Source organism: Aythya marila (assembly GCF_965140915.1).
Source record: "Aythya marila genome assembly, chromosome: 13".
Lineage (NCBI taxonomy): Eukaryota > Metazoa > Chordata > Aves > Anseriformes > Anatidae > Aythya > Aythya marila.
In genome coordinates, this window is record NC_139054.1 from 19,778,295 (window position 1) to 19,806,194 (window position 27,900).

A 27,900-nucleotide genomic window follows, 5' to 3' on the forward strand; every position below is an offset into this window, starting at 1 on the left:
TAGGGCGTAAAACAACATCCAGAAAGGTCTGTTGTTTATGAAGAGGAAGGAGTTGAAGAGAATTTCTAACAAAGACAGTAAAGAAAAATTGATAGCCTCCAACTATCCCCAGTTACTCTGAAACTTGGTTCAATATTAAAATTGTACTTCTCCCATTGTCAGATTTAAGTGTATGTAATGACCACTGCTGGCTCTGGTTTCCTTTGGGAAAGAAGCTGCATCAACACTTGTGTTTGCTGATCTATGTTACAAATCAATATTTCAGTAACCATAAGCACAATACAATTTTAGCTTTCAAAAAAAGAGAAATTTTCAAAATGAGTCGTGATTTTAAAATTCAAATAAATAAAAGAGCAGTAACTTAAATTGACAAAAAGTGAGAAATTAAGTTCAAATGCTAAATCTATACCTATTTGTCCCGATAAAAAAATTCTCTCCTATAAAATGTGGTAGATTCAGATATGAATTACAAAGGCATTCATTATAGAATGTCACCCTTAAATGTAATTAATTTCTGTCATTCTGTTTCACTTGCATGAATGCTTAAGTTGCTATTTGTTTTCAAATTTATTTTCCCTATTGATTTCTCACAACCATAACTACTATTTTTTTGTGTCATTATATATTATATGAAATGTTGCCTCTCATCTCACATTCAATCTTTTCTCCCCCCAAACCTGGGGGAACCACACACCTTTTAGAATGCTCCTGATGTTCTGCTGCAGCCTTAGATTTTTCTTCCTGAACTCTCATAAAGTTGTGGGGCTTTTTTTCCTGGTTGATTGATGGGGCTCTGAATTTCATGAAGATTGCATTTCATATTTTTTGCTGTTGTTGCCAAATCCTGTTACTAAAAATCAGAGTAAGAATGAAAGTTTTTTTGGGTTTTTTTTTCAAGAATTTAATTATCCCATGCATACAATGCATAAGTTTCTATACTGTTATTTTATAGATGGTATGGGTGTATGTGTTTCTAGTACATATATGTATGATATATCTATACAAAATTTAAAATTAGCCTTTGGCTGAGAAATGACTTTAGTCCTTTCCTTTTCCAGCAGCATGGTATATAATTTGTATTGTTCCCTGCCTTAGTCTAGTGTTTCTACACCTCTCTTCTACTGGTACTTTCTAGAACTGTCTGTATGTTTATCTGTGTGGAGGAATCAGGCCCATGAATTTGCTTTTCTAGCAAGTACTAGTAATACACAACAAATTGTGTAACAGACAACTGGAGAACAGGCTACTTGCAAATTATTTTTTGTTTGTTTTTTTGTTTTCTATGAAATATGTCTGTATTTCTGTAAATGAACATTTACAGCCTATAATACATGTTTTATTGTGTTAGATGGCAACCGGATTGAAATAACTTCCCTATGGTATGATGTTACTGGAAAAATTATTGGGGTAAAGGTTATATCATGTTTAAGAGGAAAGCTTTGATCAGCATGAGCTGAGCTGGGATGTGTTTGTTACTTGAGAGAGGAAACAGCTGATGTGAAAGCCAGTACACACCAGAGGAGGAATGCAGAAGAGTCAGTGATGTTGTCACTCTGTGTATGCACAAAGGTCTCACTCAGGTGTTCAGGTGGGAGCACAATTTCTTTATCTCATCATTGGAGTGAGATGGAGCTACAAAATTTGAAGTCTTAAGTGTCATTGGGAAGGATGTACCTAGGGAATCAGTATCCTTTTTCATTGTTAAAAGGCTAAATTTAGATAAATTTGACTCAGTCTGAACTGCTTGTGTTTTTTTCATAGTTTTTTTTTTTTTTTTCCAACTGTAGGTCTTCACTTGCTAATGTGTATTTTTGTCCCTGTAATGATGACTTTGCAGCAACCTTCCTCATTAGGTATTATATTAATTGCACAAGTGTCCTCGGGTTTTCTCCTCGCTTTCACCTCATCAGCTGCAGAGACAATAAAAGGCTACTGACAGCTTCTTAGGATGAAAACTAAGAGGCACACTCAACTCTCAGTGTCCCAGGTACAACCTAAAGCCAAACTTACCTGTGGCGTTAAAAGCATCTCCCTTGGAGAAGCATCCAGGAAAGCTGATCGCTCAGGCTTTCACTGATGTTCCATGTGAGTGGTGTATCTACCCTTTTGTTACCTATTTCATCCATCTTTGTTCTTTCTTCTTCTTTCTTTGTTCTTTCTTGTTCTACCAAAGCCATCTTTGTTCCATCTTTTTCTACCAAAGCTGGTACTATACAAATTCTTCCTATGCCTTCTCCATTTGCTCCAGCAGTTTTTATTTTCCCTCCAACATCTATGTCATTTTGTGTATTTATTAATTATTGTATCATAAGCCTTGTTTACAGGTCGTACTATTTCCTAGTAGTTCGGTAGAATGACCAAGTGAGCCATGTTTTTTCCCATATTGTCTATCTCTCCTTTATATGCATCATGATTTGTAGTCCTTAAAACTTATCAGTAAACCCCAACTGAAGTATATCTATTAAGATGTAACTTCGGACTTGTGACACATCTTTTCTAAATTAAACATGGCAATTCTTCTTCCACCAGGGCTTGGCCCTTTCTTTTAACTATATTTTCTTTTCCTGTCCTTCATTCGAAGCATGATCAGAGCAAGTCCTTTAGGTTATGTTCCATTTGTGAGACTGATGCCTTGCAGAATTTGCTTTTATTCTGTGGCATACAATACTGTTAAGTTATATTTAGTTACTCTGAATAAAATTGACATAAGCCAACTTTTATTATATGCAAATATTTTCTAACATATAAATTCTATCTGCATGACTGTAATAACGGATTGGTTTGGGTTGTTTATACCAAATACTGGTATTGAAGGGATTTAGCTTTTCTGCATTTTTTTTTTCTGACAAATAACCATATAGGACAATAGTTATTTGAGCTATAATAATGCTTAGAATTTTACTAAGTAGAACATTAAGAAAAATCAACAATTGAAGCTGTATTTTTAAAACAACATGAATTTAACAACATGTAGCTAATTATATGTTACTTATATTTCTGTTCAAGAGGATATGTCTATGTTTTTGAAGTAAAACAGAATTAAAAATTAAACCTCAGCTAAGTATTTTCTGAATGTATTTGCTGTATAAATACTGTTAGAATGGTTAAGGAATCAGTCAGGACAAACATCACATCGCTACATCACATCCAAGTGATTGTATTTTCTCTGATCTACAGAAGCCAGGTAGAATCCTTCAGGCTGTCCTATAATGTGAATGTTAGTTGGAAAAGGGTGGATTCATTGGAATTGGATAAGGTATCTGTTAACATTTAGTTGTCTGGCTTTTGTTATGCTTTCAAGTTGTGAGCTGCTGAAGAACTGGAGTTGTGAAATATATTTCAGAGATGTGGTAGTTAGCAAGAATAAATGAGCATTTTCAGGAGCTGTGCTTGTATAGCATCTGTAATTTTGTTGAAAAAGTGCATGTTTAAAAGAGAGAAAGCAAATTAAGTCGGATATTTTTACAGTAGCTCTTTTGGAAGTGGCTTGCTGCTTAAACAAAAGTAAGAAGCAATGTGGTTTTCAGTTTATCCAGGTCAACTGTATGAAGTTAAAAACAAGGTTAAAAACAAAGTAGACAGAAGTTTCGAGCTTCATCACTACTATGTTATTATCACTGTTGAAGTTGTCTGAGGGTGCTTGCCTGTGTAAATCCTGCAGTATACTGGCTTTTATTATAAGGGTAATATAGGACAGTCCATTAATAATTCAGAATGAATTTGCACTTGTTTGGAGTATGTGAATAAATGAAATTGCTTTTACATTACCCTAATTATTGATGCCTTAAATTTGACAAGCCTATCTCTGCAAAAATGTACAAGTTTGATTCCTTGTTGCTGAGGTGAGAGGAAAATGTTATCAACCTCTTTATATCCAGCTGAGGCCAGGTGTTGTTCATTATCATGTAAATAGTGCAATTAGTGCCAGTTATAATTTAAAAAGAAACGTTAAAATCTAAGAGAATACAGTTGTGCCACCCATACTTTTTTGGTGAGTTTTACTACTTTAGCTTCTTTTTTTAGGCATCTGTTACCACTTTCAGGCTTGATTACTATAGGGCTTCAAGCTGATGTTTGCTTCCAAATACTCAGATGTTTGGAGAGAAGAGACTGGATGATAATGCAGGAACAGGAACTCAGGTCAGATTGCATTTAATTACCTTGTGTGACTCAGGTCTGTGTGTTGTATATCTAAAGGACACGAGGCATGCTCCAAAACTCACTGATCACAGGGAAACTGGGGTCCTCTCTTCTACAGTCGATAATATGCGTATACATATTCATCATTTAGGGAATTAGATTACTGTGGTGAGATTATTTAGAAGCCTGATAAGTCTTCTGATAAGTCCATTTTAGTCTTCAAAACAAAGCTTTACTAGATTTATCCACTGACAATGCACTTCATGCTAAGGCTGTCCTGTCAGTTTGCAATACCTTGGTTTTGTCCTGTTAATTTAGTATGCACATGTTTGAGCTTAAGACAAGTTAATATTGATTTTATCCTGATTAGCGTTCTTAAACCATATAGGACTCTGCTTGGACTACATCACAGAAACCTCTGCAATGGTCGTGGTGTCCCTCATAGGTCCTCCAGGATCCTTCTTCCCTTGCCAGGGAGCTCTTCCCTGCCCAGTAGTAGTTGGGGTCAAGGTGTAAGCGCATTGTGTAACATGCTGCCTAAACATTGCATGCAAGGTGTTTGCCAAATTGTGCACAAACTGCTGAAGGAAGATACTTTTTATCAGGTACCACTTCTCATAGAAAAAACAGTATGTAAGAGCAAGCACTGGCACATGCAGTTTTGAGCAGCCAGATGCCACTTCTGGGCAGTGGTGCTCCAGTATTGTCCAACCTGTTTCTACAGCTTCAGAATCTTTGACCTCTTCAGCTGCTGTTGATCTCACATGTCAGGTCTCACTTTCTACTTGTGGCAGGAAGTTCTGCTACTTCTTCAGGTATGTGCTCTCAAGAACTCATTTCAAGTATCTGAAATCTTGGAGTTTCTTCATTTTAATACCCCATGAGGCAAAAGACAGTGGATTCTGACTAAAACAGATGAGGGTACTTGCTGTGATGTTTGAGTTTATACATGTTTGCGGCAGGAATACAAATAAGATGTGCATCTTCGATAAGAGTTGTATTCTCAATTGTATTGTGATGTGTCATTTAATATTGACATCAGTCTTACATCTGTTTCATACAGTGATCCCTTATAGGAAAGAAATGCAATAAGTAGTTGAATAGTAGTACAGTTTATTTCATATTAATATTTAATCTGATATCAAAAGCACTTAAAGGATCTGGGGATGTGAGTCTTCTATTAGAAATGCCTTCTTTGTTGCACTGAGCAATTACCATCCAAGTAAATGAAACCAAGAAGTTTTTTCTAGTATCACTAAGTTTTGAATATTGTTCTGTTGGGAAAGCTTTGATTTGCTAGTTTCTGTTTTTAAGGGTTTTTTCTTCAGAATCAATCAAAAAGTAACTTCCTAGATGTTAAACACAAGGGTGCAAATTAAGACTAATAAACTGATTTGAGGTGCGTCAGAGGAGTAATGATAAAAACGAATGCTTTGGGGAGCATCCTGCAACTCTTAGCTGTGGAAGAACTGTACAACTTCCTAAAGAAAATAACCAAATCAATGGAACATCAATTATTAATGTTCTGTATTGCCAGAAAGCTGGGAAGGCTAAAAGAAAATCAGTATGCTGCTCCAAGTCCAGAGAATGATATAGGTAGAGTATGCCCAAGATTCTTCTAAAATTTGGACCAGTCTGGAAGCAGAGCCTTCCCCATCTTTGCCTGCTCCCCTAATAACATGTGGAGGTGACACTCATGATGATGTGAGGATTTTGGCTTTCTTCTCAAGTAAAATAGTGTTCATCTCAGTTGTGCAAAAGCATGAGATGGTTCTCTTTGGTTCTCAAAGAGCTTCCAGGGAAATGGATAAATGGGTTTGAGAATATCTTATAATTTAGATTTGGCACATTTTTACTGGGGCTTTTTTCGTTATTTCTGAACAGTTGGGTCAAAAATACTGTTTGCATTACTGCATTCCATGTTGCATTGATTTAAGCTATCAAAATGTTGGGTTTGACCAGTTTGGCAGCATCTCAGGCCCACTCCTTGCAGTCTTTTAGTACAAAGGCAAGCTACCTTAGATTTTGCTAAGCAGCACTATCGCCACTAGCTATAGTTTGTTCACAAATCAGTTACTTGGTGATCTCCAGGGGGAGAAAAAGCAGGTATTAATGCTTGAAGCAGTCTCCCCAGTGCTATTGGCCTCTCCCATATTATACCAGCAGCTGAATGGTGCCATGTATTGGTGTATTGGAATAGGTACTTCATTGCCCATTATAGATTGCTTCATGTTGTGCAGCATCTGCATGTGCCACCTTTTTTTTTTTTCTTTTTCAGTTTCTAGGAATTTTCTCTCAGAGGCTTCCAAATCACCTTTACTAAAGTCACAAAGTTGTTCAAATATTTTAAACTGAGAACCTCCAGTCTGAAAGAAACCAGGTGCTCATTCTTAAATGGACTTATCACAGTTTCCTTGGTGTTCTGCTATCTAAATTCTTAGATGTATGTGTTCATGCTATACAGAACATTACTTTCACTGTTAGGAGGGAAGTAAGGCTCCAATGCTAACTGCAGGCCATACAATTTAGACATGCTGTTCTTGAGTACCACTATGAAAATCAGTGAGGTGATTCCATTTGAGTCCATCTGAGAATCTTTTTCTTCAGTTCTTATGCAGACAGATGGTCTTCCATATAGCTGGAGCAGTGTTTCATGCTAGTATCTTAGTTCTCTGGAATTTAAAGGAGGTAGTTTTTATGTTTTCAGTTGTCTTTTAATGAGTTTCATCGTGTTGAGCAGCACCTTGGGTGAGTCGATGATGTGGGGACTTTATATACTAATTTTTTCAGTAATACTTAGCAGCAGCACTTTAAATGCCTAGTGCTGTTATTGATTGGCACTCTATTATTTTTAAATATTGATAAGAAATTATTCTTTTACTTAATGCATAATTTTTGTCACCTTGTTTTTCGTGTGGAAAGGACTGATCTGTTAACTACAGGTGCAATATTTGCAGATAAAATCCTTCAGCTGTAGAATTAAAAGTAATTAGCTGTTGTCACAGTACTAATTATTGCACATGCAATATCAGCAGGGCTATAATCTATCTGTCCAATATGTGTTCTACTCAAATTGCATTAATCATAACTTGCTTAAATGTTAGCAAATGACTCTACAAAGTGCTCACAGTAGTGATTCTTACAGTTTAGAAATAATGAAGATGTAAATCACTTCTACGCATCATAGCCATAATATTCATGATAGGATATGAAACTGCTGCATCCACTTTTATACTAATATTCAAGGTAGTTATTCTTTGTGACGGTGGCATGGTATAATACTTCAGTTTATTTCCAACTGTGCAGAGCCACATTGTAACCAACTGCATTAGTGAATTTCGAGTTACCCTTTCAAACTAGTCATGAAAGTCAATACTGTGTGAGTGTACTTTAAATTCATGGTAACATAGAATTTATCTTATGAAATTGTACATTTTGAGTATAATAGCTTTCCTTTTTTAGTGTAAATATTAGGTTTTCACTTAGTGCAAATTGTTATCATTTACTCACTTCAGCAGAGGTGTGCAATTTTGTATGACAGTGTATTGCTTCAGGACTTGATTTTGCATAAGCTTGTTTATATTATGGAATTTGCTTGATTCTTGTTCTGCTTTCCTTTGGCTCAATTGTGTATTCCTTTGCACATTAGCAATAGCAGCTGCAACACGTTGTGATATCTGGGAAGTTAAGCATAATTTATTGAGGAGAGCACCAGCTCAAAGCCTCTATCCATATCTTTCCCAATGGAAAAGTGCTGTAAAACCTTTTTCTTGTTGTGCACATTTCACTTGAGAAGCCTCTGAGTATCACAGCCATGATCAACCTGAGCAGCCGCACCAGCAGTTGAGTCATGGTACCTGTGGGGGCAAGAGAGGAAGCATGAAACTGAGCTTTGCTTATCTCCTGTGCTTTATTACTCCTTCAAACACAATTTGTATGTTAAATTACCAATCTATGCTGTAATTCCCACACAGAATTTAGTAAATATTCAGAAAATGGATACTCTTCTAAAATGAATTAGAGTGGGAATATTTAGGTGAATTTTTCAATTTCTTCTCATATAAACTTAGTACTGGCTTTGACAATTGTTGCAGTCTGTAAATTTCAGTTGTTTCTTTGGAGAGTGGCAGTACTTAGAAGGCTTGAGACCATCCCTGAGTTTTGTTTATTACAAGGTTATCAACCATTTGAAGGCTATCGTCGTTCCTGAGACTCTCGGGAGAAGGAGATTTAAAAAGTGTTTTTATAAACAAAATAAATAAAAGTGAGACAGAGTAATAATGAGGAGCTGCATTTGTCAGCTGCTTTGTGAAGTGTGCCATTCTTGCTGCTATGATAATGGAGCAAATTAATACATCCTGTCAGGACCACATGACAGGAACACAGAAAAGCTGTGAAGTGACTGTACACAGTGGAATAAAGGAAATCCACTTTGATCTACCATTTTTGATGTTTTATAATTGCACTTATTATCAGGTCCTTTCCTCTCTTCTTATTTGACACAAGATCCATTATCAGTGACAGCGTGAGTGTGAACATGGACTCCATTTGAAAAACTACTTAAGATGATGTAATGGGGAAAAAGCTTTTTGTTCCTAACTGTTGAAAAAAAAAATAATAATTTATATTAGTGCTATCAGCTAGTATATTCCCAGAAATGCTCCCTTTTATGTGTAATATTGTTTATATGCTGCATTTGAGTGCAGCCTGTTTAATTAGTTCCCTAATGAAATATTGGATAACAAAATGGAACTTGCATCATTCGCTTTTATGCTTTTGTTCAGCTACAAACTGAGGCAGGTCACCGTGCCCAGCCTGAACTAGACACCATTTTCTTTCGTGCTGCATTTGAATAGAAACCATTTAATTTTTTTGAAAATGCTATTGAAATTTTCAAACAAAGGCTAAAGTGCTCTCCTTTTAGCTTTCCATGCTGTCTCTTATCTCTCCTGTATGAGATTAGAGGGAGCACTGCTTGACAAAGAGGCAGATTACTGGGTATCTGACTTTTATTGGGCTCTGTAGTAGATTAGCCTGTCTTTATAGCATCAGCAGTGTGTGAATATATTCAGAATTCATGGAGTCTTTCTCTTACATATGAAGAAAAACTGGTAAATTAGTTGTTCACTGTTCTAAATGGATGTGAAATTACACACTCCAAGTTTTCCTCAATTTCCACTGAAATCAACAAGAAGCTCCTGTTGGCTATGTTAAGGCTACGTTTCATTTGTGTTGGTTTTGGTAGGTAAAGACATGACAAGAGGAAGAGCTGGTGAACTTCCCAGATGGGCAGGCATGAGAACAGCTTCATCTCACCATAGAAGTCCTCTCTGCTTGCAACTCCGGCTGCTGCTTCTGAAAGAGAAGACTTCTACTGTGACTTAAGGCTCGCCTCAAAGGGTTGCCTGTATTTCTATGGCAGAGTTTTAAAATCCAAAATCAGATTTCCTTGCAAATGTGCTGAAACCCAAACATTTCAGGAAATGTGTCAATTCCAGTGACACTTCCCCAAAGAAGAGTTCTCTGTTTCGAAGTGAAATTCCTCATCAGAGCACAAGGTTCACAGAGGCAAGGCACTTGTCAAGGTACTCACCTGGAAAGTCAAATAATGGGGAAAAAGATGATTGAGAATGATATCCCAGCACCTGGTACGCAATTAGTCATCTGTCTTTCTCATTCTCTCTCCTGATCTCTTTGGAGCTACTTCAGGGCATATAAATAATCAAATATTTATTGGACCAGCGAGACAGACGCTGACTTGCTCTGTAGCGCAGTGGCCAGGGAATCAGTCATGTTATATGACTGATACAAGTTCAAATCCTTCTGCTAACTAAATTTTAAGGATGTGGTCTGGCGCGTCTCAGCAGTAGGTGTCTGATATGAGGGGCTTGGATCCAAGTCCCATTTCTGTGTCAGGCAGAGCAAATAAAGCTGAGCCTCCCATGCTTAGATGAAAGCCGTAAGAATGGGATTTCTAGCTTTGTGAGGCTGAGCGCTTCCATTCTTTTCTACCCCTAAGTATTATCTGCAGTGCCTGGTTATGCCTATATGCATTGGAGTCTTCTGGTGAGCAATACTGTCAAGTCGAGGAAAGCTGTCACCTTGCATTCGCTATTGCCAAGCCTAATAAGACTTGGGACTTCCATAGTGCATTCTTATGTTCAAAGTGTTACAGGGATATTAAATCAAATTCTCCTCTCAGCTGAAGTGCATCCTCATTCATTGCTCAGTTTTGCTTGACAATAAGAACTCAGGACAGAAAATCAAGAGCTTTGTTGTGCCAGTGGAAGCACCAGGAGAGACTGGGGGAGAACGACGGTGTTGCTATGCCCAGCAAGAGTGCACTTTGCAGTTTGCTTGTGTTCAGCTGCCTTATGTGAAAGCAAAATAAGGCACTGTCTCACTTCATCATCATTTATCAACAGTCCTGGCTATCGGGGGAGGTCCCAGTTGACTGGCAGCTAGCAAACGTGACGCCCATCTACAAGATGGGCTGGAGGGCAGACCCGGGAAACTACAGGCCTGTCAGTTTGACCTCAGTACCAGGGAAGCTCATGGAGCAGATCCTCTTGAGAGTCATCACGCAGCACTTGCAGGGCAAGCAGGCAATCACGCCCAGTCAGCATGGATTTATGAAAGGCAGGTCCTGCTTGACGAACCTGATCTCCTTCTATGACAAAGTGACATGCTGGGTGGATGAGGGAAAGGCTGTGGATGTGGTCTACCTTGACTTCAGCAAGGCTTTTGACACCATCTCCCACAGCATTCTCCTCAAGAAACTGGCTGCTCTTGGCTTGGACTGGCACACGCTTCATTGGGTTAGAAACTGGCTGGATAGTTGGGCCCAAAGAGATGTGGTGAATGGAGTCAAATCCAGTTGGAGGCCAGTCACTAGTGGCGTTCCCCAGGGCTCGGTGCTGCGGCCGGTCCTCTTTAATATCTTCATCGATGATCTGGACGAGGGCATTGAGTGCACCCTCAGTAAGTTTGCAGATGACACCAAGCTAAGTGCGTGTGTCGATCTGCTTGAGGATAGGAAGGCTCTACAGGAGGATCTGGATAGGCTGCACTGATGGGCTGAGGTCAACTGCATGAAGTTTAACAAGGCCAAGTGCCGGGTCCTGCACCCGGGGCGCAATAACCCCAAGCAGAGCTACAGGCTGGGAGAGGAATGGTTAGAGAGCTGCCAGGCAGAGAAGGACCTGGGAGTGATGGTTGATAGTCGGCTGAATATGAGCCAGCAGTGTGCTCAGGTGGCCAAGAAGGCCAACAGCATCCTGGCTTGTATCAGAAACAGTGTGGCCAGCAGGTCTAGGGAAGTGATTGTCCCCCTGTACTCGGCTCTGGTGAGGCTGCACCTCGAGTACTGTGTTCAGTTTTGGGCCCCTCGCTACAAGAAGGACATCGAGGTGCTTGAGCGGGTCCAGAGAAGGGCAACGAAGCTGGTGAGGGGCCTGGAGAACAAGTCCTACGAGGAGCGGCTGAGGGAGCTGGGCTTGTTCAGCCTGGAGAAAAGGAGGCTCAGGGGCGACCTTATCACTCTCTACAGGTACCTCAAAGGAGGCTGTAGCAAGGTGGGGGTTGGTCTGTTCTCCCACGTGCCTGATGACAGGACGAGGGGGAATGGGCTTAAGTTGCACCAGGGGAGTTTTAGGTTGGATGTTAGGAAGAACTTCTTTACCGAAAGGGTTGATAGGCATTGGAATGGGCTGCCCAGGGAAGTGGTGGAGTCACCATCCCTGGAAGTCTTTAATAGACGTTTAGATGTAGAGCTTAGGGATATGGTTTAGTGGGGACTGTTAGTGTTAGGTCAGAGGTTGGACTCGATGATCTTGAGGTCTCTTCCAACCTAGAAATTCTGTGATTCTGTGATTCATCAGTGCGTCTCACTTTTGGGAAGGGAGCATCTCAGAGAGTTGGCTGTGCCCCAGGGACAAGAGCTTGTCCCTGTTTGTGCTGCCTCGTGTGCTTGTACTCGCTGTATACTCTACAGAGCAGCTGAGTGCAGTTCTGCTCTGCCTGCAGTTTGTGGTGTAGCTGAGTGCAGAATTTTCTCGTCATTCACAGAGTCTATGCCAGAAATCTTCCAGGTGATTTTATGTATTCAGTGATTTAATGGACAAAATTTAACATCAGCCATTCAAGGATTCTCTGCTAATTCAATCCAATAGAACAGATTCTTCTTTGACTAAAGCCTTAGGGGGTCTCATCTAAATTAAAAGACAGGAAGTTTGTGAAGTTGTTATGGGGTCTGTTTTGTTTGTGTTTTTTTTTTTAGTGGTGGTGTTTCTTGTTGTTCTTTTGTTTTGTTTCATTTTCAGGGCAGTAGAGTCATTTTGAAAGCAGCAGAAAGCAGTTTTGTACAGGTAAGGCACAGTAATTTCAGTGCTGCCTTTATGGCATGTTAAATGGAGCTAATACTTCACAGTGAAAGGTAAGGAAAGCAAACATACACAGTGCTGCCACACTCAGAGATCATATGGAAGGAGGTGAATCACTGATCAGTAAATGGATAAACTTCCCAAGCCTTTTTACTTTGTGTTAACATTGGAGTCTGATCAATAAATGTCAACTTCAGGTTTGGTCATTTAGTTCAGACTCATGAAGTAAAAGTTGTTTTTGCATTAGCTGTGTTGTCACGTGTAGCATATAGCAATGTTTTTAGTGTACATGATAGCAATATAATCATATTTGTGCTATCAGTTTGCAAGGATAAGGTGAATTTTGGCTTCGCAGAAAAAAATGGTCCCAGCCAATGGTCTTCTGTCTTCACAGCCTCTTTGGCACCAGTGCTGTTCCTTTGCAGAAAGCAGGGCCAGGATGGGTGCTGGCACATGCAGTGCAGAACTGAACTGGTGACAGATCTTTGCCCTTCCCTCTCCTTTTTGCAGTTTAACCGAAAGGACAGAATTAGGGCTTTGGAGATCACTATAGGCTGTAAACTAGCCTTGGAGTGTCTCTGCAAGCCATCTGGTGTTCCCTCCTACAACAGGCAAAATTTTCATCCCAAGGATCTCAATTTGGACTGTGAAGTACTATACAGATGTCTTATCCTATATCTCTGTACTCAGTACTTCTTTCTTCATTTGGAACCGATTTACTGACATGTTTACTCATACATTTTTCAGCAGGGTAATTTTTCCTGCAATAGGATATGCTTTATTTTCATGGATATACGGTGTGTTGCTTTATTGTCGGTGCGAGATTGTAGAAACTAGACAGGAGGAGGAGGAAGAAAACTGTATCTGACTGGTTCTTGCTTATTGATATATATAATGCAGTTTTCTTCATTATTTCTACTTTGTAAGTGTGTGGAATTCCAAAGAGTTCAATTTCAGCAAAATGCTACAACTCTGCTCTACTAATTATGTTTAAAAGGTCATTTTGAAATTGCATAAGCTGAAACTGCCTTCTGATCTTCACCCTCTGATCTGTCCACCCTCCTTAGCAAAAGGGAACTATAGCATGGTATTATTAAGGCCTTCCTTTGCCCCCGTGATACATTTGCTTGTTTGCATTCAGCCTGCATATTCTGTAACAGAGAAAGGCAGGTGGACAGAGCACACTGGAAATGTATAAAAAGAACTATTTGGTCTATCCTAGTTTCCTTGGTTATCCTGTTATTCAGTACTGGGAGATGAGTTTGTCATAGAGTACTTTGTTACATGGTTATTGCATCATTGGAGTATGAGTGCAGTATTCCCATTGGTACCATTCACAAAATCTGAGCTAGGTTCTTTACAGTATTTGCTAAGAGTCATATATTTCAGAAGGCTGCAAGTAAGCATCAAAATCAGAATTGAAACATCAGGATGGGGAACAGATCAAGGCTGGAATTGCTTCTCTGTTCTGGACAATAAATCCTATAGAAGTGGTTTCATAGGTTCCTTATGTATGGTGAATTTCAAAGTGCTACTGTAAGTGTCGATACCTAGCTCACTCTGAGATCTACAAATCAAGTATTGCATCCCTAGGTTTTGCATTATTGGTGGTAGAAGACTTAAGACTGTTCTTTTTCAGCCATGAGAATGGATTGCCTTAAACTTTTTTCATCAGTTGGCTGAGTAAATGACATACTCTTCTTGTTTTCCCCAAATGTCTTTTGACTAGAACAGGGTTGACCTGATCAGATAGGAAGAAAAATCACCAATGGCTGGAATTTGGTTCTTGTTCTCTGGCTGGCATGGGAAGCAAGCAGTAAGTGCAGTTTTTCTCCATGTTGTTATATTAAGGTCTATGAAATGAAATCCTTCAAGGTGATAAAAAGTTAGCCTTGTAAAGAAACTGAGCAAATATCAGTCTAAATTTTATTCTTTCCATTGTAATTTGAATTCAGTGGATTTTTTTTGTATGCACAAAGGGTACATATATATAATATACACATAAAACTGCTTCCTCTTTATACTTACACTTTATTCGTAGGTATACTTAGGTTTGTGTGTATATTGCCTGCTTAATCTGTGTGGATGAATAATTGCCTGTGTAAAATGTATAAAATCATAAAATACTCACAACCTCTTCATCTCAGTGATAGCTTGTAGCAACAAGTTCCTAGGTTAAATGTTTAAAAAAAAAAAAAAAAAAAGTTTTTCCTTTTATCAGTTTTAAATGTCTCCTAACAGTTTCATTTAGTTATCTACCTTGTTTTATTTATGAGTGTGAATAATTGGTTACCTATTGAGTTCTAATTGTTTTGTTTCTCCATCATTTGCACCTTGCTTGTCTCTAAACTACACAGTCAGTTTAGTGTCTCCTGACGTAGTGGGTTTTCCACATCATTAATCCAGTCACCTGTTTGTAAAATCCCTTCTATTTTTACCAAAGTGTTCTGAAAAAAAGTGTCAAGAACAGAACAACACACTCTGCCTCATGTATATGTAATGATTTAGCATCATTTGCCTTTTTATTTTCTGTCCAATTTTCTTTCATTTCCATGCTGTTACATTCTATTAGTAAAGCTGTAAACAGCAAAGAGGTTTACACTGAGCTGCTCACAAACATAACACAGGTCCATTTTCTGAGTACATGGAGTTATTGTAGACCTCAGCAATCAGTTTGAGGTACGTTGCATTTGTCAGTGTAAATTTTCATCTGTTGATGCATGGTCCATTCTCAGACCTCTCCTGGCCTTCCTGATATTTATAGATTTAAAAAGTTGTGCCAACCTATCCTGTAGTTGTTTGGTGGTCATCCCTTTCTGAATCACAAATGCAATAGCCCCATTCATGGAATAGAGTCGTGTGGTGCTCCACAGCTGGGGGTTTGAAGTGGCAAATTTCCTGTTTCTAAATATATATGAAATATATGTTTAGATAAAAAATGGATATGCCCTATCAGAGTTAGGCTGTTAGCTTCTCTGGTTACAGCTAGCAAACCCAAGGCACAATAGCATAATTGAAATCAATGGAGTTAATCCCATGTTGTGCTGTTGTAACTGAGAAAAGAGATGGGTCCTCAATTTACCCCTAAATCTTTCAAATAAAGCCATCTGCTCAAAAGTTTGGTCAGAACAGGTTTTAGGCCATCATCATGGCAATAAAAGGAAAATGAATGATTCTGTGAGGAATACAGCTTTTTGTACATAAAAATGAAGCAACCTTGAAAATCTATTGACTTTCCAGTAGGTTAATATTTTCTACTAGGTGGCTATAGCCTATGAAAGTCAAGCCTGAAAACAGATGAACGCAAGTTCTTCTAAGTTGCTATAAATTGCTGAAAATTTCCTGAATACTTACCAAATGCATAACACGATGAAGTCTGGTATTTGACCTTTGAGATCTAAGTTTAATGGGAATCCATAAACATACCAGCTCAGTTTATGGAGCCACTGTTTCGTAGGCACCCTATCCCAAATTTTATACTGGAGATGTGCTTATTAGTAAGACAGTGAAAACTCTGAAAATCTATTCCTTGGATGGTGGTTTTTCCCTCAACTTTATAGGTGTCAAAACATGAGAAATACCAACTTCTTTTCAATGTTGAGGCCTTTAAATGCCTTCAGAAAATTGCTATCAATGTCAGATGGCCAAAACCATAAGCGGTGGAATTCTCCAGAAAGCCCCCAACCTCTTGAACTCCATTTCAGCAGAACGAGGAGGCACAGCCCTGCTCTGTGAGTCGTTGGTTCTGGTTTCACTTCCATGGATATGTCGCCTTTTCAAAAAGTTATCTTTGTAAAGCTATTTGGGGCTCTAACTCTTAGAAATTCTGAAATATGTAGGAATTTTGCATGGGATTCAGAACTGAAAGAAAAATAATAGTTGTTTTTCTTTCAAGAATCTGAGTTTCTGCTAAGTTAGTGGGCTTGTTTTTCTTTGATTGTAAGCACTGTAACTTTCAGTGGAAGTATAATTATTGTTGTATTTTAGGATGATTATTATAAAAGCAGCTTTGTGTGGTCTGGAAAACAAATACAAATCGCTAATAATGAATAGTGAACAATTTTGAGTCAATTTTAAAACCCATAAGTAAAGACTTACTGCAGTGAGCTTTCAAACTCTGCATCACAGAAAGAGAAATTTCTTCTGTAGCCCTGGATTTGGAAAAGATGCAGAAAACTTTTTCCCTTATCACCAACTTCTGCACTATTAGCCCTCAAAACATTAACTATTTTTTAATTAATAACAAGTGTCTTGAAAACTCTTTATGTCTTTAATAAATGTGTTCCTCTTTGGTATTCTGTTTTGTTTAGGTTTCAATTATTTAATTACAGATCCTGATATGAAACTAATCATGCATGCATCCATATGAAGCTGGCATACTGACAGGATAAAATCATTAAACAGTCATTACTATAAACTGACGTCGGCCTGTAATTTTTGCAGTTAACGGGGGAGTTGATGCTTGGTGAACAATCCAATTAAAACTGGAAACAAAAGACTTAAAATGTCAGCCAAATTGCTTTTTAATAGTCAATGCAGCCGTCACAAAACATAAACATTAAAGTCCCTGTAGTAGCATAAAGCTTCATGGTGAAACAATTCTAGAAAATGAATAATAATTACAGCATCCTGAGAATTCTCTTAATAGATGTGTACTCATTAAAATACTTTGTTGGTTAGATTCATATGAAAAAGTATGTTACCCTTGATACTTCTTTATGCTTTTGTTTTGAAGGTTTTATTCGATATTTTATAGGTGTAATTTCTAGTAATATTAAAAAATGTGTGTCTTATTTACAAAGAGTTTAAATAACTGCATATAGAGAAGCTTTGAATGAAAAGCACCTTAGTAATGTGTCGAGGTTAACCAAGAAAATGGCCACAGAGAACTTTTATAACCTATTAATGCAGTAAATAATGTCATCTTTATTAATTTTGAATTGCACCAGATTTCCTTTTGAAGTTGAGCACGAGTAATGGGAGAAGCTTGTCAAAGCTCATTTCCTGAAGTTGTCCGTCTAAATTAGTTTATATGGAAGTGGCCTGAATGGTACTTGATGGATGCTCACCTCAGATCTTCCAAGGTGTTTAAGAGTGCGGAGTAGTGTTAAAAGTCCTAAACCATTCTGGAGAAGTAGGGCACAGCCTCTGCTTCAGTGGAGTGGTGTCAGCCTGTTGGTGTTTCTGAAAAACTATGTGCTTGCTTGCAAAAGCCTAAATAGAGACATTAAAGAGACTGACTTGAAAGCTGTGGTTTTGTGCCTGGGCCACTACATTCATTTTCAGGCATTACATTCACTGTTTGTGTGTTGTGATTTGGTCTTTCCCTACAGGAGTTTTTCTCTTCTTTAAAAAAAATAATCGATTTGTTGTTTACCATCAGTTACACGTGTAACATTGTCTTTCCTCCAAGCAAGCTTAGTACTATAGGAGAAGTGTCAACATTCCTAAATAAAATGTTAGCAAACATCAATGGCAGGAATAGATCTTTTTGTAAAAGTAATTCTTTTATTTGTGGATTAAGCTGAGAGGGACAGGACTTTGCTAGCTACCTCTAGGGATAAAAGGCAGAAGTAGTCAGTCAGGTCATTCTGCACTGAAGTATATTCTTTAATTAATTTATTGTAATCTGTATGCCATGTAAAATCATTAGGTGAGTGACAAATACTTTTCTGTTGTGCTATCTGGCAATTACATGCGACTTTCTTCTTAAATGTACTTCCTTCTACATACTTCTAAGGATAACTAAGAAGACATCGATAACTATCCTACAGCTAAGGTTTTCATGTTTCTTGTATTTAAAAAAAAATGTTTCTCTTAATTGGAACAATAGTTAAGAATTAAAAGGAACATTTAAAATTATTCTATGTTTAAAAAAAAATCTTCCTCTTCAGTCATGAAACTTCAAAGGAGCATATATATATTCTAAAACTATAGTTTATCTTAACTCTTTTTTAAGAAATCTGTCAACTGATCATTGACAGACATTATATGTGAAGGAGAATAAAAGTGAAGCTGAAGGAAATAGCCCTCTGCTCTGACCAACAGGGAACTGGTAATGTTGTTGAACAAAATATGTCCTACTACAACTTGTATATTAGTTGCAAATTATTTTATCGATTATACTGCTCATAGGGTAGGATGGGAGGAGCCACATGTACTTGCAATAAAAATCTGCCATCAGTATCCCTTATCTGATTATAAGCACACATATTTGATGCTTGTAAATTCTTCAACTATGTTTAAAACTAACCTCTACTAAGACAAAGTCTCTTCTTACCTTCAGGAAGAGCAATGGATCATATTCCTAATTTATCTGACTAGTTTGAATGTGTATGGATGTATTCAGGAAGAGAGAAAAAAGCATTTATTTATAAAAATATTACTGAATATTATTTTGATGAAGTTTAATTTAAGATATATATGCACATTGGCATATAAAGCCACAGTTACATTAAGCATATTTGCATACTATAGATACATTTGACAGCTCTTTCCCACACACACAGGTTGCTATATAACAACAGTTATATATTTTTTTAATACTCCAAATAGTCATATAACAGTCACTGAACATATTTGTGAAGATGTTCATATCAAGCAATTTGGTGTCAGTGTGAAATCCATAACAAAAACATATGGGGGTACTGTTTTATTGGATAGAACAAGACAAGTTCATTTTCTTGTATAAGCTATAAGCGTTCTTCAGAATATTATGAATGTGGAAACTAGTCAGTATCTCTCCCAATGCTCCCTTATTAATATATTTCTAAAAGGATTGTCTTTAAAATGAAGTAAGTGCGTGGGGATAGAAGCACAATAACTGAGTGAGCCAGAAAAGCTTCAAGCCTCTATGTCTGAACGTGTTGTTGATAATAAAAACAGATTGAGTATTTTCAATTATGCTCTACAAAATGATGTCAGGAGACATGCTGGGTATCTGGATTTGATGCAGTAATCTGGAGTGCAGGGCATCAGGTGTCTCATGGCCTTTGTATATCGAGGTGGAAGAAACTGAAGCTGGGATTTGTCCATGAATCCAGAATCTTCAGACACTTCCGGCTTTAGGAGGCAAGTAGTCAAATAGGAGTCCTCACCTTGGCCAGCCCTGTACGATGAGCTCAAATGGTGCAGGGATTTGTACATTTTTGGGGCCTGTAATGTGGCTTGACCACAAGCAGTCAAGTTTCCTGAAAACGCTGCAAAGTAGCTGAAACACATATGGAGCAGGTAAGAGGTAGTTGGGCAAGGTTATCATCTCTTGTGGAGAGGTTGATAACAAAGTGGCTTAATCCATCTGTATTTGTGATACTTCCACTGAACTGCTGGGCTAAATACATTGTGTATTCAGTATGATTTATATTCCCTAATTCCATTACCCATAGATCCCTTTTAAAAAGCCCTCACAGCTAATGAATTTAATGACACAAAGGCCAAAGCTTGAATATATATCACTGCCAAAACCATCAATAACTGGGGAAACATTAATTTTTACAGCCGTGGTTGCTTGCAGCCTATTTTACCAATCATAAACTGCTCTTTAATCAAAATCTGTTCGCCTGTAAGGTCATCAAAATTTGCTGCTAGGCTACTTGTAATTGTCTGGCTTTTGTAAACTTGGATGATAGGCTTACTGTGTAAGCTGTAATCTCCTTCACTTTGTTCAGAGTTTTAGGATAGTGATTGTACTGTCCCCCGTGAGTTGCCACTGACAGAAGATACAACTCGGGATATTGACTGAACCCACCACTTTTAAGTAAAGGCAGGAATTATGCATTCTCCTGAAATACCACCTTTAAGCTGGCTGGGAGCTGTCAGTCTGCACTGCTATGAACACTGTGATGTTAATTGTACCAGTAGCTGCTTCATCTGCCAAAAAAAAAACATGGGAAGCCCTAGCTAGTTTTTTAGGTTGTTCTCTTGGTTGGTCTCCATCATAATTGCAGCGCTTCACTTCTCCCTCCATGTTTTTCCCTTGACCTCTGTGACTCCCCCACCAATGGGCCTGTCTTGTGTCAGAACTTGTAGTAGTGATTTAAAAGAAATCCTGTCTGAACTGGACGTTGATTTGAGGGACTCTGATGGATCCATTCTAGTGCGCTCTTGTTCTATCTGCAGCGGAGGAGATGAAGGGACTGAGTAAGAGATTTTCATTCCTAGCTTGTCATATTAATTGATGTATACGTGAGCATTTCACATAAATGTGATAATGTTTTTCACATAAATATTACACAGAGTACGCTAGTATTTATAGATATATATGAAGTACTAGAGAGCAAAGCTGTAATTCAAGCAATTCAGCAGAATAAAAGCACCTCAGGAGCTCTGGTTGTACGCATCCCTTTGTCAATGTTGTTTTTTTGTGTGTGTGTGTTTGTTTTATGCTTTTTATGAACACACATCAGCGTGATTATATTGTCAGGTGCTTCTGCATGAAAACATTTAAAACTTGCATATTATCCACAGTACACAGTGTTATAACATGGAGCTCATTGCAGGTTACAAACTACAGAATTGAGAAGGCATCTTACAGTGTAGTGTTTATGTCCAAAATTATTCTACTTCAGCAGTCAGACTCCCAAGTTAAAACACTGAGTGATGGAGTTAATTAAGGAGGAGTAGTGCTGTTAGAGCCCTAATGGTCTACTGATATAAGTGCCTCTAAGTGAGGGAAAGTTTGTCAGGAAAGGTAATGCCTTTTATTGCACCAGCTGATACAGCTGGAAAAGAGAAAAAAAAAAAAAAAAAAATGCTTTGGGCCCACAGACCCTTCTTTTTGGTTTGAGTATATTAACAATTGTTAATCAGAAAAAAAACAACTCTTCACACACACCTAAAAAAAAATGTATCAGTCTTATTTTTATTTCAAGAATTTTACACAGTAAAAATTGACAAGCTAAGCATTTGGTAGACAAAAAACACAGATGCCAGAATCTTTTGAATCTTGAAAGGCAGAATACTATTAAATGAGTCCTATCAGCAAAGTTAGGAAGGGCTGCCATGTGATAGTTCCCTAGTGATAAATCACTGCCTTTCCTTCCCTAATGAGTTCAAACCTCCATTCTCCTTCATCTTTCTGCAGCTATGCAAAGAGTTTGTTTGCAGAAACACTTCTGAGGAAGCTGGTTTTTATTTTCCAAAACACTGTGAAGTGTCCAGTTGTTTTTTTTCCTGCTTTTTTCATGTTACTAATTGATGTCTTACCAGAAAAGGAGCCCAGCAGCATTACCATCCTGATGTGCAACAGCAATTGCCCAATTACAGAAGTTCTGCTAATGAGAATTCTTTACACTTTCTTTTGCTACAAGTTTTAAGTTTTTGATATTAAATATCAATATTATATGCAGATAAGAAAGTAATTTATACTGTTTGACTTGCAAAGATTTCCTAGTAAACTTTAAGTAATGCAGCATCTGTTTATTTGAAATAGTCCAAAAATGAAAATTAAAATAATGGGAAAATATTAGGCTTATATTAATCTTCCTAAATACATATGGACTTCAGAAAGAATTTTAGGTGAATATACCACTGTTTTCACAAGAGAGTATATTAAACAGAATTAAAGAAACAGGAAATACTTATTCTGTAAGGCAAAAAAGTTTTAAATAGAGATCTGCTGCTAATGCTCCCAGCTTTTCTTTCTACTCTGCAGTTCAAAACCAGTTAATTGTGTTTTCATAATGTTTGCTAGAATTAAGTTCATTATGAGTGTTTATAAAATATAGCCACTTCAGTCTTACAGGAGAAGTTTTGACTATTGTATTCATGTAAAAATAGAAGATGTGCTGCAAGTAGTTCATAAGAAGTCCTTTTCTTCCTCATAGCCTATATACAGTTGTTTGTTTTTTTTGCTGTATAGTTAAACCATACATCATTCAATGTAAACGTTATTTGCATGTGTAAAGTGTTGAATTGCCATTGTATTTCATTTCTAAATATGGCTCAACTTGAATATCCTGAAGAAAAGCAGCAGAAGTGAATTAGCATTAGGAAACTGTTAGAATTCTTATTTTATCTTTTTTTGTGTGTGTTAAAATGATCCACAAATGATAAGCTGGAAGCTGTTGATGTGTGTTGTATACTGTAAGGGATTCAAGTGAATTGAACATATGTAGTACTAAGAACATTAAGGAAACATTTAATGGGATCCATATGAACATATTGGACTGAGTGTTTAAGTATTGTAAAGTTGTTTGATATCATAAAATGTAACTCCGGCTGTATTTTATGCTCATTTATGCTGTTCAAAATACATGGTCTAAGACCTCCATTAATTTATCCTTGGAAGTGAGGTGCTGTATTTTCAGCACAGCCCCTAAATAATCATTTGTAGGGTTCATTCTACTCTTACAGTGGTGGTGTGGTATAAAATTGATAGGGGCCCAGAACCCCTATCAGATTATCCATATTGCTTAATTGTTCCCTCCTTCCATCAGGCTGTCCGGCACCATCCCAGCCAGCTCACCCAGGCAAACTGGCTTTGGTGGGGGTGAGTTCAGGGCTCGTGGGTGCAAGGCAGCAGCCTGTGGTGGGCAAGAGGGCTGGTCTCTGAAGGTCTCTACATCTCTCTTCCTTCGTATGTGAACTTTGAGTCCGTGTGACCTTTAGTTTGCAAGCGTTCATTGAATTGTAATTTTATTTTGCACAAAACCATATGGTTTGTAGAATTCTTCAGGGATGTTTGATATTTTATGTTCTGGAAGATTTACTCTGCAAAAGACTGAGGACAAAAAAAAATTATATGTAGTAAAACTATAATATAATGGTAAATTGGCATTAAAGGTACTGGTTGGATACTTTCATATCCTAGTGGTCTGACAAAGCGCTAGAAGCAAAGCATTTTACATGTAAGGTAAGCCAGCTAAATACTGAGCTATGTCAGAAAGAGCAAGTGCAAAACAGATTATTGAATGGAACAGAAATGTATACATCAACAGAACAGTCCCATACACAATTATTTTTCATATTTACCTTTTTTCAAAATAGGTCACAATAAAAATAAAAGGAATTCAAAGACAACAACTAATTATGGTTTGGAAAGGTCATTGGGGCATACATAGAAAAAAAATAAAGATGTAGTCTCATAAAATCAAATTGAGAATGGAAGGAAAGGGTGTAAAGATCAATAAGTGTATTAACATGTAGCAGAGCCAGCACTCTGCAACAGTGGGACTTGCATGTAATTCTTAGTTTGTCTGCCCAAACCTAGCATAAATCTCATTGAAAATTTGATTTTTTTTTTTTTTAATTCTGTGCCTTTTAGCTGTAGTCTTAAGCATTAAGATACTTTGTCTTCCCTGCACTGAATGTCTTCAGTGCCCATCTATGTAAATTGTGCACAATGCTCTTGGCTTGATCCTTCTCCTCTTGGTTTGTAACTGAGTAGTAGTATGCCCATAGAATAGGAACCTAAATGAAAAATCTCTGAACATGTGCTGCTATTTAGTTCATTAAATAATAGCTTGCAAGCTAATTCATACTCAGATGAGACAAGTCTGGAAAAAAAAAAAAAAAAAACAAAACAAACAAACAAACAAAAAAACATACCAATAAATAATGAATTTAGGAACTGAAAAAATTAAAATATCTCAAAAACACTATAGGTTAGATGCAAACCTTTTAAGGTTCATTACTTTTTAATATATTCTCTCTGATACACTTCACTTAGTACTGATGCAGGCTGTTGTAGTCTTGTCAGTGAATGATAAAACAGTTCAATTACCCTTTCTTTGTGGATCTGGAAAGTATAGCAAAGTGTGCTTCAGAACTGCTAGGAGAAAGGTTTAGCAAAAGTTCTGGTTTATTGTCAAAAATAATTTCATTGGGAGCTAACTAGTTGATAAAGCGTCTTACTTCATTTTTGTCAGGCGATAAAGCAATTCTGCTGCATCTTTATGAAGGTATTTTAGCATGACTCTTAAGCTGAGAAGTTGATGCTCATGTTTTCCACTGGTTTGTGCCTCCAGTAGCTCTTGAAGAGAATGGCAGCACTCAACCAAACGTCGCCGAGGAGGGGAAGTTTCCAAGTCAGTGACCTTTGTGCTCGCTAAGAAGCATGTGTCTAGGAGAAAAGAAAGATCTGAATAGTTGTGTTCCCTGAAGGAAAAAGCAAGAGCAGAACTTGACAGCTGAAAAGGGGCTGTTCGGGTCTGCACCCCATAGCTGGAGGTACCAAGCAGTATTCCACTGCCATGGGGCAGCCTGTGTTCAGTATTGATCAAGGGCCTTCCAAAAGAATGAGGCAGAACCAAAGATGAACAAACATTTAGGACAAAACTAGAACTCCCCCTTTCAAGCTTCAAAGAAAGGAGAGCAAGTAGAAACCCTACAAATGAGCAGAATTACCAGAAATGTTTTCCTCTTTTGTAGCTAGCATCAATACAGCATTGTCTCCTTTGGGGTGAGTGCCTCGTGTTTGTGAGATGTCTTGGAAGAAAAAAAGCTGAACAAATTAACACTGTTACCAAAGAATGAAATAAAACCCCTAGAAAAAGGAATTGAAAAGAAGTTTAAGTGGAGTTTATGGAGTGGATGGGGAATGTGCGAGTTAAAGCAGATCTGATATACAATAAAGAAGTGCAAAGAAAGCAGAAATGTCCTATTTATTTCTTCAGGAAGCGTTAACATTGTGTGCTCTGTGGAGATGGGAGAACTCTAAAAACAATCAACTTTTAGGGGAATGAATTTAGACGTTTTCTAAACTGCTCCTCCTGACTATAAAAAAAAAAAAAAAAAAAAAAAGGAGGGGAGGGGGTGAGGTCTAAATGCAAGTGCGGGTGGGGACAGTGCCTCTTCCACATGAGAAGACCAACAGCGAGGCCCAGGAGCATTTATTCTGGCTTCGCATGTTGCTCAGCCAAGAAGCTGATCTGTAGCAAAGTATTGTAAATGTAAACTCTGAGCTGAAATCTTGTTAGTAGCTACAATTTTAGATTAATGGAAACTCCTAACATGTCAATAAACACTTTGAAAATAAATAATGTTATATTTGCATAATATGCATAAACTTTTTTGTCTAAAAAATTTTTAAAAATCTGAACATTGTAAGCAGCTGTTCCAAGTAAAAGCAGGTGTTGTCCTGGGTAGGTAGCGTCATGCTGCAATAGGGTAAAAATTCACAGCTAAGTTAACTTCTGTAGCACTCCTGTGCACTTCAGAAATTTGGAAATTTTAGACAAATTTGTGTAATTATTTTCTTCTTTTCTTTCTTTTTTGGTATTTGAATGATTTTGCATGAAGTTATTTTACAGTCTACTGTTTACTCGGAGCCCCGAAGAATCGTGAGCATGCAGATTTAGATACAATGCTGTTTTATATCCTAAGCAACATTTTTTTGTGGTATAAAAATAAAGTTAATGGGACGTAGACTTAGTTTCGAGCAAAATAAAAATAAGTTTGATAAATTAGAAAGTCTGTAAGAACTAATTGGAAACTCAGGCCAGATTCTCAGCTTGATGACTTTACTACGCTTCGTTGAAGTGAAGGGCTGATGCAGAAGACCTGTTTTTAAATCACCAAAATACCTCAGAATGTGATGTGAGGTTTTCTGCGATGCCAAGAGCTGCAGGAAGGGGTGATGAGTGTGATAATTAAAAAGGAATCCCCCGTGAAATCTGGTGCATTAAAGTATTGTGAGAAATAGCACTGAGAGATACAAGGTACCCTACTGACCAGAAATGCTTCATGGTTCACAAAGCAGAACCAGTCTATCACATGGAACAAACTAGACTATTTGTCAGATAATTGCATGCTATTGACAGGATAGGGACGGTAAAAGGAGAAGAAAGGAACTCAAGAGGTGTGTTGCCATACAGATCCTATAGATTTTCCCATATGCCTAGAGAAGCAGCCGCCTTGGTTGCTCAACATTTACCGCAGAGCTTTTGAAGTACCTTGCAGTGCCTGACTGTGTTACTGGCAAAGATCGGTAATTTTCTAACTGGTGGGACAGTGGTACAACCATTAAAATGGTTTGTCATGCAAACAATTGGATGTGTAGTAATCCTGCAAATCTTCTGTAGAGTGCATTTCAGACTGATACCGCTAAGTAAGAGAAAGTCACTGATCACATCCTAGAGGATGCTGGACATCAAATAATATGTCCAAAATTTTGGTAGATTTCCCTTCTAAAATAGCAGGATATAGGATTTACTGAGATTAATTATTATATGAAAGTGCCTTAGCAGATTATTTCAAAGCTCTGGACTGTTGACTCCAGTGATTTAATTTACTGAGGTCTCCAGTTTTCTAATATGCTTCAAAATGCTTTTGTGGTATATGCAAACTACTATTGCAGTGTAAACCTTAATGCAACTGTAAGAATGCTACCTTGATAAAAGATCAATGAAATTAAAAGGATTAAGCTTGGGCCAAATCCGTGACAGCTTTGCTTACTGCAGCACAGAGGAGCTTATGTGGAGCACTAAACAACCTTGTTACTCCAGTTGGGGCAAATTGTGGCTGTCACAGAGAAAAAAAAGTGCTTTTTTTTTTTTTTTTTTCCTGCCAGCCATTCCAAGAAGGGAAAGGGCACACTTTCATCTTTCACCTTGAAGACAAACTATGTCATAATTTGAAGAAAGCACATGTTGTAATGGAAGGCAACAGTAGTTCCTTGCAGGGAATTTTTTCAGGTTTATCAGAGCTCTGCTCCAGCTGGTTTTATGCAAATGCAACTGGATGTCAGCTGAGGGGACAGGGAGAGCGAGGGTGAGTTTAGGAACGGGATGAAGACATACTAAGCTGGAGGAAATTAGCTGGAGGAGTTTCAGGTTAATAGCTTCACAGCTCACCCAATCCAGCAGTAATGTTTATCAGCATCTTCTTCGCAAATTATTTGTTACTGTTCATTTAGAAAGGGATTTCTTGCCTCCATAGCTCCATAGCTGCATCTCATATTGCACTGAGAGGTCTTGGATGCTCTTGTGGGAAATGAACATGGTTTCATTGTCCCTTCCAAGCTCTGCTGCACAGTAGAGTACATCTGTATTTGCATGGGGCAGGGCCATTGGTGCCCCCTATGCACTACTCATCACGTACCCTTCACCCATCCCAGCCTCTCCTGCAGCTAGAGCTCCTGGCCAGCCTGCACGCTGCCATGAGCCCTTTTCTCCAGGTATCTGGATCATTCAGGTAGTCTTTCAGAGAGCCTTTTCCCAGCACTCAGTTAACAAATGCAGTACCACAGTAGTAGAAATGCATTGATCTTATTTTATGGAAGGTATTTATTAGGCGGTAGGAATTAATTCGGTTATATTCTTTCTTGATTTTAAGTGAGAGGATAGTTCTTGTACCATGTCTATTTCTTTTGCAACTCTTCTTAAATGAGATTTATACCTGATGAAATCAGTTGGTATCTGTGCAGCAATTCAATGTCAAC

The 27,900-nt window shown here is 37.8% G+C and overlaps 1 protein-coding gene across 1 annotated transcript in view; it reads left to right on the plus strand.

The window, feature by feature from the left end:
- TENM1 (teneurin transmembrane protein 1) overlaps positions 1-27,900 on the plus strand; it is a 328,347-nt gene that overhangs the window by 137,185 nt on the left and 163,262 nt on the right. The window lies entirely within an intron of this gene.